Raw genomic sequence first — 13237 nt, 5'->3', positions numbered from 1 at the left:
AAGTCTGGTTTTTCCTTGGAAGCAATTTCCAAACACCTGAAGGTACCACGTTCATCTGTACAAACAATAGTACGCAAGTATAAACACCATGGGACCACACAGCTGTCTTACCGCTCAGGAAGGAGACGCATTCTGTCTCCTAGAGATGATCGTACTTTGGTGTAAAAAGTGCAAATCAATCTCAAAACAGCAGCAAATGACCTTGTGAAGATGCTGGAGGAAAAGAGAAGAAGGGAGAAGGGAGAAGAGTATCTATATCCCCAGTAAACGAGTCCTATATCGACATAACCTGAAAGGCCGCTCAGCAAGGAAGAAGCCACTGCTCCAAAACCGGCATAAAAAAATGCCAGACTACAGTTTGCAGCTGCACATGAGGACAGAGATTGTACTTTTTGGAGAAAGGCCGCTCAGCAAGGAAGAAGCCACTGCTCCAGTCCTCTGGTCTGATGAAACAAAAATATAATTGTTTAATCATAATGACCATCGTTATGTTTGGAGGAAAAACGTGGGGGATTGCAAGCCAAAGAACACCATCCCAACCGTGAAGCACGGGGTGGCCGTATCATGTTGTGGGGGTGCTATGCTGCAGGATGGACTGGTGCACTTCACAAAATAAATGGCATCATGAGGAACTAAAATTATGTGGATATATTGAAGCAACATCTCAGGACGTCAGTCAGGAAGTTAAAGCTTGGTCGCAAATGAGTCTTCCAAATGGACAATGACCCATAGCATACTTCCAAAGTTCTGGCAAAATGGCTTAAGGACAACAACGTCAAGGTATTGGAGTGGCCATCACAAAGCCCTGACCTCAATCCTATAGACAATTTGTGGGCAGAACTGAAAAAGCATGTGCGAGCAAGGAGGCCTACAAACCTAACTCAGTTACACCAGCTCTGTCAGGAGGAATGGGCCAAAATTCACCCAACTTATTGTGGGAAGCTTGTGGAAGGCTACCCGAAACGTTTGACCCAAGTTAAACGATTTTAAGGCAATGCTACCAAGTACTAATTGAGTGTATGTAAACTTCTGACCCACTGGGAATTTGGTGAAAGAAACAAAAGCTGAAATAAATCATTCTCTCTACTATTATTCTGACATTTCACATTCTTAAAATAAAGTAGTGATCCTAACTGTCCTAAAACAGGGATTTTGTATTAGGATTAAATGTCAGGAATTGTGATTTTTTTTTTAAATGTGTTTAGTTAAGGTGTATGTAAACTTTTGACCTCAACTGTATATGTCTCTATCGTCTTATATAATTACATGAACATCTACTATACCTCTCTACATTCCGTTTCTATTCCAGCAGGAACTGATGATCAGTAATCCTCTGCCTGATTTCAGCATGCAGGCTCACACTCCTTTACAACAAACTCATCTCAGAAGATAAGCATGGAGGTAGAAGAAGAAACCCGGTTGGATTGTGATGACGTCTCTGAAATGTCGCGGAGCGGCATCCCTGCTTAGGAATTACTCTGAGAAACGGAGAAACGGCCGACCAAGCAAAAAATATACAAACATAAAAGACGTCTATTTAAATCCCCGACTTGGTCCCAAATGACACCCTGTTCCCTATAGTCCACTACTTTGGAAAAAAAAAATATATATACAAACAGGTCTGGACATAAATACAGTTGAAGTCGGAAATTTACATACGCTTAGGTTGGAGTCATTAAAACTTGTTTTTCAACCACTCCACAAATTTCTTGTTATTAAACTATAGTTTTGGAATGTCGGTTAGGCTATGTACTTTGTGCGTGACACAAGTAATTTTTCCAACAATTGTTTACAGACAGATTATTTCACTTATAATTCACTGTATCACAATTCCAGTGGGTCAGAAGTTTACATACACTAAGTTGACTGTGCCTTTAAAACAGCTTGGAAAATTCCAGAAAGTTATGTAATGGCTTTAGAAGCTTCTGATAGGCTAATTGACATCATTTGAATCAATTGGAGGTGTACCTGTGGATATATTTCAAGGCCTACCTTCAAACTCAGTGGCTCTTTGCTTGACATCATGGGAAAATCAAAAGAAATCAGCCAAGACCTCAGAAGAAAATGTGTAAACCTCCACAAGTCTGGTTCATCATTGGAAACAATTTCCAAACGCCTGAAGGTACCATGTTCATCTGTACAAACAATAGTACGCAAGTATAAACAGCATGGGACCACACTGCTCTCATACCCGCTCAGGATAGAAATGCGTTCTGTCTCCTAGAGATGAACGTACTTTTAATGCGAAAAGTGCAAATCAATCCCAGAACAACAGCAAAGGACCTTGTGAAGATGCTGGAGGAAACGGGTACAAAAGTATCTATATCCACAGTAAAACGATTCCTATATCGACATAACCTGAAAGCCCGCTCAGCAAGGAAGAAGCCACTACTACAAAACCGCCATAAAAAAAATGCCAGACTACAGTTTGCAACTGCACATGGGGACAAAGATCTTACTTTTTGGAGAAATTTCCTCTGGTCTGATGAAACAAAAATATAACTGTTTGGCTATAATGACCATCATTATGTTTGGAGGAAAACGGGGGAGGCTTGCAAGCCAAAGAACATAATCCCAACGATGACGCACGGGGATGGCAGCATCATGTTGGGTGGGTGCTATGCTGCAGGATGGACTGGTGCACTTCACAAAATAAATGGCATCATTAGGAACTGAAAGTATGTGGATTTATTGATGCAACATCTCAAGACATCAGTCAGGAAGTTAAAGCTTGGTCGAAAATGGGTCTTCCAAATGGACAATGACCCCAAGCATACTTCCGAAGTTGTGGCAAAATGGCTTAAGGACAACAAAGTCAGGTTATTGGAGTGGCCATCACAAAGCCCTGACCTCAATCCCATTGAAAATTTGTGGGCAGAACTGAAAAAGCCTGAGTGAGCAAGGTGGCCTACAATCCTGACTCAGTTACACCAGCTCTGTCAGGAGGAATGGGCCTAATTTTACCCAACTTATTGTAGTAAGCTTGTGGAAGGCTACCCAAAACATTTGACCCAAGTTAAACAATTTTAAGGCAATGCTACCAAATACTAATTGGGTGTATGTAAACTTCTGACCCACTGGGAATGGGATGAAAAAATAAAAGCTGAAATAAATCATTCTCTCCACTATTATTCTGACATTTCACATTCTTAAAATAAAGTGGTGATCCTAACTGACCTAAGACAGGGAATTTGTGTTAAATGTCAGTAGTTTTGAAAAACTGAGTCTGAATGTACTTGGCTGAGGTATATGTAAACTTCCAACTTCAACTGTATATTTAAAAAAACTGTAGTGTTGTAGAGATGTCTGTCTGTCTGTCTGTCTGTCTGTCTGTCTGTCTGTCTGTCTGTCTGTCTGTCTGTCTGTCTGTCTGTCTGTCTGTCTGCCTACATTCCGTTTCTATTCCAGCAGGAACTGATGATCAGTAATCCTCTGCCTGATTTCAGCATGCAGGCTCACACTCCTTTACAACAAACTCATCTCAGAAGATAAGCATGGAGGTAGAAGAAGAAACCCGGTTGGATTGTGATGACGTCTCTGAAATGTCGCGGAGCGGCATCCCTGCTTAGGAATTACTCTGAGAAACGGAGAAACGGCCGACCAAGCAAAAAATATACAAACATAAAAGACGTCTATTTAAATCCCCGACTTGGTCCCAAATGACACCCTGTTCCCTATAGTCCACTACTTTGGACCAGAACCCTGTGGTAGTGCACTACATAGGGAGAAGGGTTCCATTTGGGAAACACTCATGACTGCTGCTCTCCTGTTATCAGGACAGTCACAACATCTCTTTGACATTTAGGTTCCAAATTGCAGCCTAGTAGTGCACTACATCGTGAATGGGGTGCCAAGTAGGACACGGTCCTGGACTCAACATAATCCGCACTACAGGAAATATTACCGTCTTCATACATCCATTCATTCATTAACTATATTGTATAGAAACACATTTGGCAGGCAGCAGATTGATTGAGCCGATATCCGTTATTCAGTATTCAGTTCTACATTTTATTTTCAGGCCAAAAACATCTAAACTGTTATGTCAACCGAGCTGATTCATTTTGAAAAGCATTTTGAAAAGCTTCAAGCAGCAGAACATTAAATATTAATGTGTCAAAGAGAATGTAGTAGCAGTCAAAACTTTCTCATTAGCCTAATACATGCTACTGGCTCGAGGGTTGACAAAAACAATACAAACATGTATTTAGGCCACCCATTTTTGAATATTCATGATTTGCATAATTCTCCCTTTTTGTCTTGTTAAGTTTAGTTTCAGACTCAATAAACTTCAGGTTTTGATTAACAAAGTTATTGTTTTACAGCTCAGTGAAAAACCAATGAGTCAGCGTAAAATAATGTTTACATTTAGAAAAAATGAAAAAGATGAACTAACGAGAACCCAATGAGCGCTCAGTCTGGAGGATATGTTAATTTAGTGTGTTACAAAAAAGCTAAAGAAACACCACACACACACGACACACACACACGTCACACAACACACACACCCGACACAGGGAACACATTCAGTCATGAGGACATGTCATGTACCTTAGTGTGTGTTATAGTGCCTTGCAGAAGTATTCATCCCCCTTCGCATTATTCCTATTTTGTTGCATTACAACCTGTAATTTAAAATGATTTTTATCTGGATTTCATGTAATGGATATGCACAGAAGAGTCAAATTGGTTGAAGTGAAATGAAAAAAAAATAACTTGTTTTCAAAAAATTATACACAGAATAAAAGTAAAAGTGGTGCGTGCATTCAGAAGAATCTTGTCAGATGAGACACAAATTTAGCTTTTTGTCCATCATGGAAAACGCTATGTCTGGCACAAACCCAACACCTCTCCTCACCCCGAGAACACCATCCCCACAGTGTAGCACAGTGAAGCATGGTCTTAACTGACTTGCCTAGTTAAATAAAGGTACAATAAAATAACAATTCTGTGGGGATGTTTTTCATCGGCAGGGACTGGGAAACTGGTAAGAATACAGGGAAATTCTTGAGAGAAACCTGTTTGAGTCCTCCAGAGACTTGAGACTGGGACGAAGGTTCACCTCCGGCAGGACACCTCCTGGTTTAAAGGAGAAACATTTAAATGTCTTGGATTGGCCTAATCAAAGCCCACACCTCAATCCAATTGAGAATCTGTGGTATGACTTAAAGATCGCTGTACTACACCGGAACCCATCCAACTTGAAGGACGTGGAGCAGTTTTGCCTTGAAGAATGGGCAAACATCCCAGTGGCGAGATGTGCCAAGCTTATAAAAACATACCCCAAGAGACTTGAAGCTGTAATTGCTGCAAAAGGTGGCTTTACAACGTATTGACTTTGGTGGGGGGTCGTTATGGATGCTTAAGTTTTCCATTTTTTTTATCTTCTTGTTTGTTTCACAATAAAAAATAAAATATTTTTCATCTTTAAAGCGGTAGGCATGTTGTGTCAATCAAATGATACAAACCACAAAAAAGTTCCAGTTTTAAAGGCAACAAAATAGAGAACATGCCAAGGGGGTGCATACTTTTGCAAGCCGCTGTAGCTACATATCACTGTAGTAGGTTGTAGACTGTTTCGTAAGCCACTGTATATGATCTGTCAGGACAGCATTATGTCTGTTACCCACTAATGGTACCCTATTCCCTGTATAGTGCACAACCTTTGATCAGGGTCCCTAGTGGTACGTCCCAAATGGCCCCCTATGATCAAATAGTAGAACACTAAGAAGGGAATAGGGTACCATTTGTGACGTGGGCAGTGTTATCGACAAACTACAGCTGAGCTTTAATCCCTGTCTTTTCTCCGGAGGTCTAATGAGAGATTTCCCTAGGGGTACTTGGGAAGTCAATTAAGAAATTTCCTCCGGGCCCTTGGGAACATTATGTCTTGGGAATGACCCTTTGAGAACGTCAGGATAAATTTTACTTCATAGAGAAGGTGACTTAGGCTGTTTCCCTAAATAGTCCACTGCTTTAGACCAGGGCCACAGGAAAACATTATATTACATGACATTATTATAATAATAAATCTATATTTTTACATTACAAAGGTTTATAAAGTGCCATTAATAACTATCTTAAATAGCATGCTGACTTACTTTCATGTGTTATTTTTATTTCATATTTTTTCATTTCTTGTTTGTTTTTGTTCTAACTTGATGTTTGTAGTTATTGATTACTGCATTACACTGTTATTGATTACTGCATTGGTTTAGAGCTGTACATGATATTAAAAGGTACAACTTAAATATCTCTAACAGTGCCCTCGACCTCTGTTATATTCACTATAACCTTGTGCGCATATTAACACAATCAGCGTTTTAACCATGCGAAGGCTGTGTAGGGTACGCCACACTGACTATTCCATCTCCTGGTTGACTGAATAGAGTGGGATTTAATACACATCATCTTTGAAATGTATTCATTTCCTTTCTTGGAGAATCGTTTGTGTTACATTTATCTGTCTGTGTCTCCCTGTCTAATCTTTATCTAGTAAAATAAATTACATTACAGATCTCAAACAGTGGCAACAGTGCGTGACAAAGTAGGATTAAAATGAATTTAATTGTGATATTTTTTTTTTGTCATTGATCTACAATAAAAAGTCAAAGTGGAAGAAGAAGTCAATATTTTTTTTGATTCATGAAAAATATAACACTAATTTACCTTGATTAGAGATGTACGCACTCCCCTGAGTAAATTAATGTTAGAAACATCTATGGCAGTGATTATTACAGCTGTGATTTATATTGAGTAAGTCTCTAAGTGCTTTGCACACCTGGATTGTGCAATATTTGCCCATTATTATTTTTTTAATTCTGTAACTTGGCTTCACAGAAACATTCACTGTCTTCTTGGTAAGCAACTCCAGTGTTGATTTGGCCTTATGTTTTAGGTTCTTGTAAATTAATCTCCCAGCATCTGGTGTAAAACAGACTGAACCAGGTTTTCCTGGACTTTGCCTGTGCTTATCTGTATTATGTTTATTTTTATCCTGAAAAACTCCCCAGTCCTTGACGATGACAAGCATTCCCATAACATTATGCAGCCACATCCATGCTTGAAAATATGCAGAGTGGTATAAAGTGATGTGTTGTGATGGCTTTGGTTCAAACATAACACTTTGCATTCAGAACAAAGCTGTAATTCCTTTGCCACATTTCTTGCAGTATTACTTTAGTGCATTGTGGCAAACAGGGTGCCTGTTTTGGAATATTTTTATTCTGTACAGGCTTCCTTCTTTTCACTCTTTCATTTATACTGAAAAAAATATATAAATGCAACATGTAAAGTGTTTGTTCCATGTTTCATGAGCTGAAATAAAAGATCACAGAATTTTTGCATATGCACAAAAAAAACGTATTTCTCACAAATGTTGTGCACAATTTTGTTTACATCCCTGCAAGTGAGCATTTCTCTGTTGCCAAGATAATCTATCTACCTGACAGGTGTGGCATGTCAAGAAGCTGAATTAGCAGCAGGACGTTTACACAGGTGCACCTTGTGCTGGGGACAATACAAATATCAACTAAAATGTGAAGTTTTGTCACACAACACAACGCCACTAATGTCTCATGTTTTGAGGGAGTGTGAAATTGGCATGCTAACTGCAGGAATGTCCATCAGATCTCTACCATAAGCTGCCTCCAACGTCATTTAGAGAATTTGGCAATAGTTCCTAACAGCCTCACAACCGCCAACCATGTGTAGCTATGCCAACCCAGGACCTCCGCATCTTGCTTCTTCACCTGAGGGATCATCTGAGAACAGCCAGCTGGACAGCTGATGATACTGACGAGTATTTCTGTCTGTTACAAAAGCCCTTTGATGGGAGAAATTGATTCTGATTGGCTGGGCCTGGCTCCCCAGTGAATAGACATTGCTCCTAATTGAATATGACTTCTCAGGCCCACCCATGCCTGCGCCCCTGCTCAGTTATGTGAAATGAATAGATTAGGGTCTAATACATTTATTTCAACTGACTGATTTCCTTATATGAACTGTAACTCAGTAAAATCATTGAAATTATTGCATGTTGCGTTTATATTTTTGTTCGGTATAGGTTAGTATTTTACAATGTTGATCCAGCCTCAGTTTTCTCCTATCACAGCAATGTAATTGTTTTTACATTTTATTTGCTAGGCACTGGAGAACCTCTCTGGTCTTTGTGGATAACTCTATGTTTGAAATTCACTGCTCGATTGAGGGACCTTACAGATAATTGTTTGTGTGGCGTACAGATATGGGGTAGTCATTCAAAATGATGTTAAACACTATTATTGCGCACAGAGTGAGTCCACGCAATTTATTATATAATTTGTTTAGCACATTTTTACTCCTGAACTGATTTAGCATTACCATAACAAAGGGGTTGACTACTTTTTGACTCACGACATTTCAAAACATAGTTTGACGTTATGGGGTATTGTGTGAAGATCAGTGACACAAAATCACAATTGAATCCATTTTAAATTCAGGCTGTAAGAAAACAAAATGTGGATAAGTTGAGGGTGTGAAAACTTTCTGAAGGGGTATTCAGATCACTTAACTTTTTCCACAATTTGTTATATTACAGCCTGTTGTTGCCTGGTATTGGCCAGGTGATGAGCGGATACACTTTGTATTCAGGCCAAAGACTTTAACTTGGTTTCATGAGACCTGCTAATCTTGTCCTTTAGGTGACTTTTGGCAATCTCCAAATTGGCTGCCATGTACCTTTTACTGAGGTGTGGATTCTGTCTGGCCACTCTTCCATTAAGGCCTGATTGGTGGAGTGCTGGAGAAATGGATGTACTTCTGGAAGGTTCTCCCATCACTACAGAGGAACTCTAGAGCTCTGTCAGAATGACCATCGGGTTCTTGGACACCTCCCTGACCAAGGCCCTTCTCCCCTGATTGTTTAGTTTGGCCGGGCAGCCAGCTCTAGGAAGAGTCTTGGTGGATCCAAACTTCTTCCAGTTAAGAATGATGGAGTCCACCGTGTTCTTGGGGACCTTCAAAGCTGTTTTGGTACCCTTCCACAGATCTATGCCTCAACACAATCCTGTCTCTGAGCTCTAGGGACAATTCCTTCCACCTTTTGGCTTGGTTTTTTCTTTGACATGCATTGTCAACTGTTGGACCTTATATAGACATGGTGTGCCTTTTCAAATCATGTCCCATCAATTTAATTTTCTACAAGTGGACTCCAATTAGGTTGTAGAAACATCTCAAGGATGATCAATGGAAACAGGATGCACTTGAGCTCAATTTAGAGTCTGATAGCAAAGGCTGATGGCCTGGTAATAGAAGCTGTTCAACAGTCTTATGATTTGGTAATAGAAGCTGTTCAACAGTCTGATGGTGATAGAAGCTGTTTAACAGTCTGATGGTGATAGAAGCTGTTCAACAGTCTGACAGTAATAGAAGCTGTATTTATTAGGGTGGAGGTGATATGGTCCTTGACTAGTCTCTCAAAGCACTTCATGATGACGTAAGTGACGACGGTAGTCGTTTAGCTCAGTTATCTTTACTTTCTTGGGAACAGGAACAATGGTGGCCCTCTTGAAGCATGTGGGAACAGCAGACTGGGATAAGGATTGATTGAATATGTCCGTAAACACACCAGCCAGCTGGTCTGCGCATGCTCTGAGAACGCGGCTGGGGATGCCGTCTGGGCCTGCAGCCTTGCGAGGGTTAACACGTTTAAATGTTTTACTCATGTAGGCTGCAGTGAAGGAGAGTCCGCAGGTTTTGGTAGTGGGCTGTGTCAGTGGCACTGTATTGTCCTCAAAGCGGGCAAAAAAGTTATTTAGTCTGTCTGGGAGCAAGACATCCTGGTCCGTGACGTGGCTGGTTTTCTTTTTGTAATCCGTGATTGACTGTAGACGCTGCCACATACCTCTTGTGTCTGAGCCATTGAATTGCGACTCCACTTTGTCAGCGTATTCGTCAATGTTGTTGATGGACGCAATGCGGAACATAGGGCCTTATATGCGTCGCGGAACGTTTATAATCAAACAATAGGTACCCTAATACGCAAATAAAAAATAAAAATAAGGACAGAGAATCATTATTGTCTTTACCGAAGAAAAATAAGGCTGAAACTCTTTCTAAAGACTGTTGACATCTAGTGGAAGCCCTGGGAACTGCAATCGGGCACGATTTCGCCCTATTATAAAAGTGCCAGCCATTGAAATCAGTTACAGGATGAAACCTTTTTTGGGGGGGTTTGCCCTCGGGGTTTTGCCGGCCAGTTCAATTCTGTTATACTCACAGACATTATTGTAACAGAAAATTTAGAGTGTTTTCTATCCAAATCTACCAATTATATGCATTTCCCAGCTTCTGGGCCTGAGTAGAAGGCAGTTTACTTTGGGAATGCTTTTCATCCGGACGTCAAAATACCGCCCCCTATCCAAAAGAATTAGTCCGTGGCTACAATGACTGCGGCCTCAGGATAGGCTGTTCCAATTTGTTCAACGTCCAGTGTAATTCCTTGAGTGCCATTGTGGTGTTGGCTTGTGGGAGGATGTACACAGCCATGAAACAAACAGCTGTGAATTCTGTCGGGAGATAACGGGGTCGGCATTTGATTAGTGAGATATCATGATGTACCTTGAGGTATCTCTCATATCTCTCTGGTAGGAGATCTGATGTAGTTTATTATTATTATTAGTACATTAGCAAGTAATGTACTAGGAAGTGGAGGGTGGTTTGCCCTTTTCCTTAATCGAAAAGGGTACTCCAGCTAGCTCCATCTCCTACAGGTGGCGTCTTTTGGAAAAAGGGCTCTCGTGATGAATGGAACTGCGCCGGGTCGTCCAGACAAAGTCAAATTTGTATTGAGTAAAGTAAAATCTGATGTCCAGAAGTGTTTGTCGGTCATAGTGAATAAAACTATACTGTTGTTGTTCTTTCTCTCTCTTTGAGTTAACTACTCTCCACTTTTTATGCACCGCAGTGCTAACTGTCTGTTACGTATGCTTTAAGTACTAGATTCATTCTCTGATCCTTTGATTGGGTGGGCAACATGCTGCAAGTGCTCTGATAGGCTGGAGGATGTCCTCCGGAAGTTGTCAAAATTACTGTTTAAGTCTATGGAAAAGGGTGAGAACCATGAGCCTCCTAGGTTTTGTATTGAAGTCATGTACACAGAGGAGGATGGAAGCTAGCTGTCCTCCGGCTACACCATGGTGCTACCCTGTTGATGCTACTGTAGACCTTCATTGCAAAACAGTGGGTTTTGATCAATTATTTGTTGACATGTGATTATATTTAGTGTAGTTTTATACAAAAATGATATCTTTTTTAATGCTTCAGTATTTTTATTTGTATGATATTCACAGAGGAGGATGGCCCTCCCCTTCCTCTTCTGAGGAGACTCCAGACTGTACAGTGTAAAGCTGTGTGGGGGATATAACTATATAAGCTGAGGAAGGGATGCTGCCATGATGAATATAAACTGTGCATATGATGTACAGTGTAAAGCTGTTCAACCCAGTATGGGGGATATATCTTTATAAGCTGAAGGCGAGATGCTGCCATGATGAATCAAATGTTACTGCTGGCATGAGTTACTTGATGTGGAATAGAGTTCCATGTAGTCATGGCTCTATGTAGTATTGTGCACCTCCCATAGTGTGTTCTGTACTTGGGGACTGTGAAGAGACCACATGCCTTGTACAGTACTTCAAACAGACAGCTCGGTGCAGTCAATACCTCTCAGAAATAACAGTGGTGATGAAGTCAATCTCTGCTCGACTTTGAGCCAGGAGAGATTGACATTCATATCATTAATGTTAGCTCTCTGTGTACATACAAAGGTCAGCTGTCCTGCACTGTTACACCTGACCACACGACTGAACAGTAGTCCAGGTGCGACAAAACTAGGGCTTGTAGGACCTGCATGTTTGTTAGTGCTGTTAATAAGGATCGGCCTCTTTAAAAAAAATGTAAGCCTAAAATGACACACCCAAATCTAACTGCCTGTTGCTCTGAAACAAGGATATGGATATTCTTGATACCATTTGAAAGGAAACAATTTGAAGTTTTTGGAAATGTGAAAGGAATGTTGGCTCTGGCAAAGAAAAAAACATTTATTTTTTTATTTTTTTGTACCATCATCTTTGAAATGCAAGGGAAAGGCCATAATGTATTATTCCAGCCAAACTGCTATTTAGATTTTGGCCACTTGATGGCAGCAGTGTATGGGCAAAGTCTCAGACTGATCCAATGAACCATTGCATTTCTGTTCAAAATGATGTATCAAGATTGCCAAATGTGCCTAATTTGTTTATTAATAACTGACATTGTTAAAAACTGTGCAATCTCCTCAAACAATAGCATGGTATTATTTCACTGTAACAGCTACTGTAAATTGGAGCTGGCAGTTAGATTAAGGTTAAAAAACTATCCACCACTATGTTTAACAGCAGAGAAAACCCCCTAAATTATATTTTTCACCTTGAAATTGTATGACCTTTCCTAGAGCGACCCCAACATCAGAAAAAGTGAAATATCACCTTTGTTAATATTTCGATGAAAGCTGTACAGGGTACAACGATTGTTTTAAGGTCATTTTTGACCGGGCAGTTATAAAATAATTTACACACCACAAAAAAACACATAGACACTGCATCTCAGTGCAAGAGCCGTTACTGCAGTACCTGGTTCAAATCCAGGCTGCATCACATCCGGCTGAGTTTGGGAGTCCCATAGGGCGGCGCACAATTGGCCCAGAATCGTCTGGGTTTGGCCGGGATAGGCCGTCATTGTGAATAAGAATTTGTTCTTAACTTCTTGACTCAACCAATCCCTGTAGCGGGATATTTTTCATCAGCAACCGCTGAATAGCATAGCGCAACAGTCAAATAATATTACTAGAAAATATTCATATTCATGAAATCACAAGTGCAATATTTTGAAACACAGCTTAGCCTTTTGTTAATCACCCTGCCGTGTCAGATTTTCAAGTTATCCTTTACAGCTAAAGCAATCCAAGCGTTTGTGTAAGTTTATCGATAGCCTAGCATAGCATTATGTACACTTAGCATCAGGAAGCTTGGTCACGAAAATCAGAAAAGCAATCGAATTAACCGTTTACCTTTGATGATCTTCGGATGTTTTCACTCACGAGACTCCCAGTTACACAGCAAATGTTCCTGTAGTTCCATAAAGATTATTTTTATACCCAAAATACAGACGCTTGTTTGTCACGTTATGTTCAGAAATCCACAGGAAAGAGCGGGCACGA

The sequence above is a fragment of the Oncorhynchus mykiss genome, chromosome 12 (assembly GCF_013265735.2).
Source record: "Oncorhynchus mykiss isolate Arlee chromosome 12, USDA_OmykA_1.1, whole genome shotgun sequence".
In the NCBI taxonomy this organism is placed as follows: domain Eukaryota; kingdom Metazoa; phylum Chordata; class Actinopteri; order Salmoniformes; family Salmonidae; genus Oncorhynchus; species Oncorhynchus mykiss.
The sequence above is the reverse complement of the archived record's forward strand: the minus strand, read 5'-3'. Positions refer to the sequence as shown.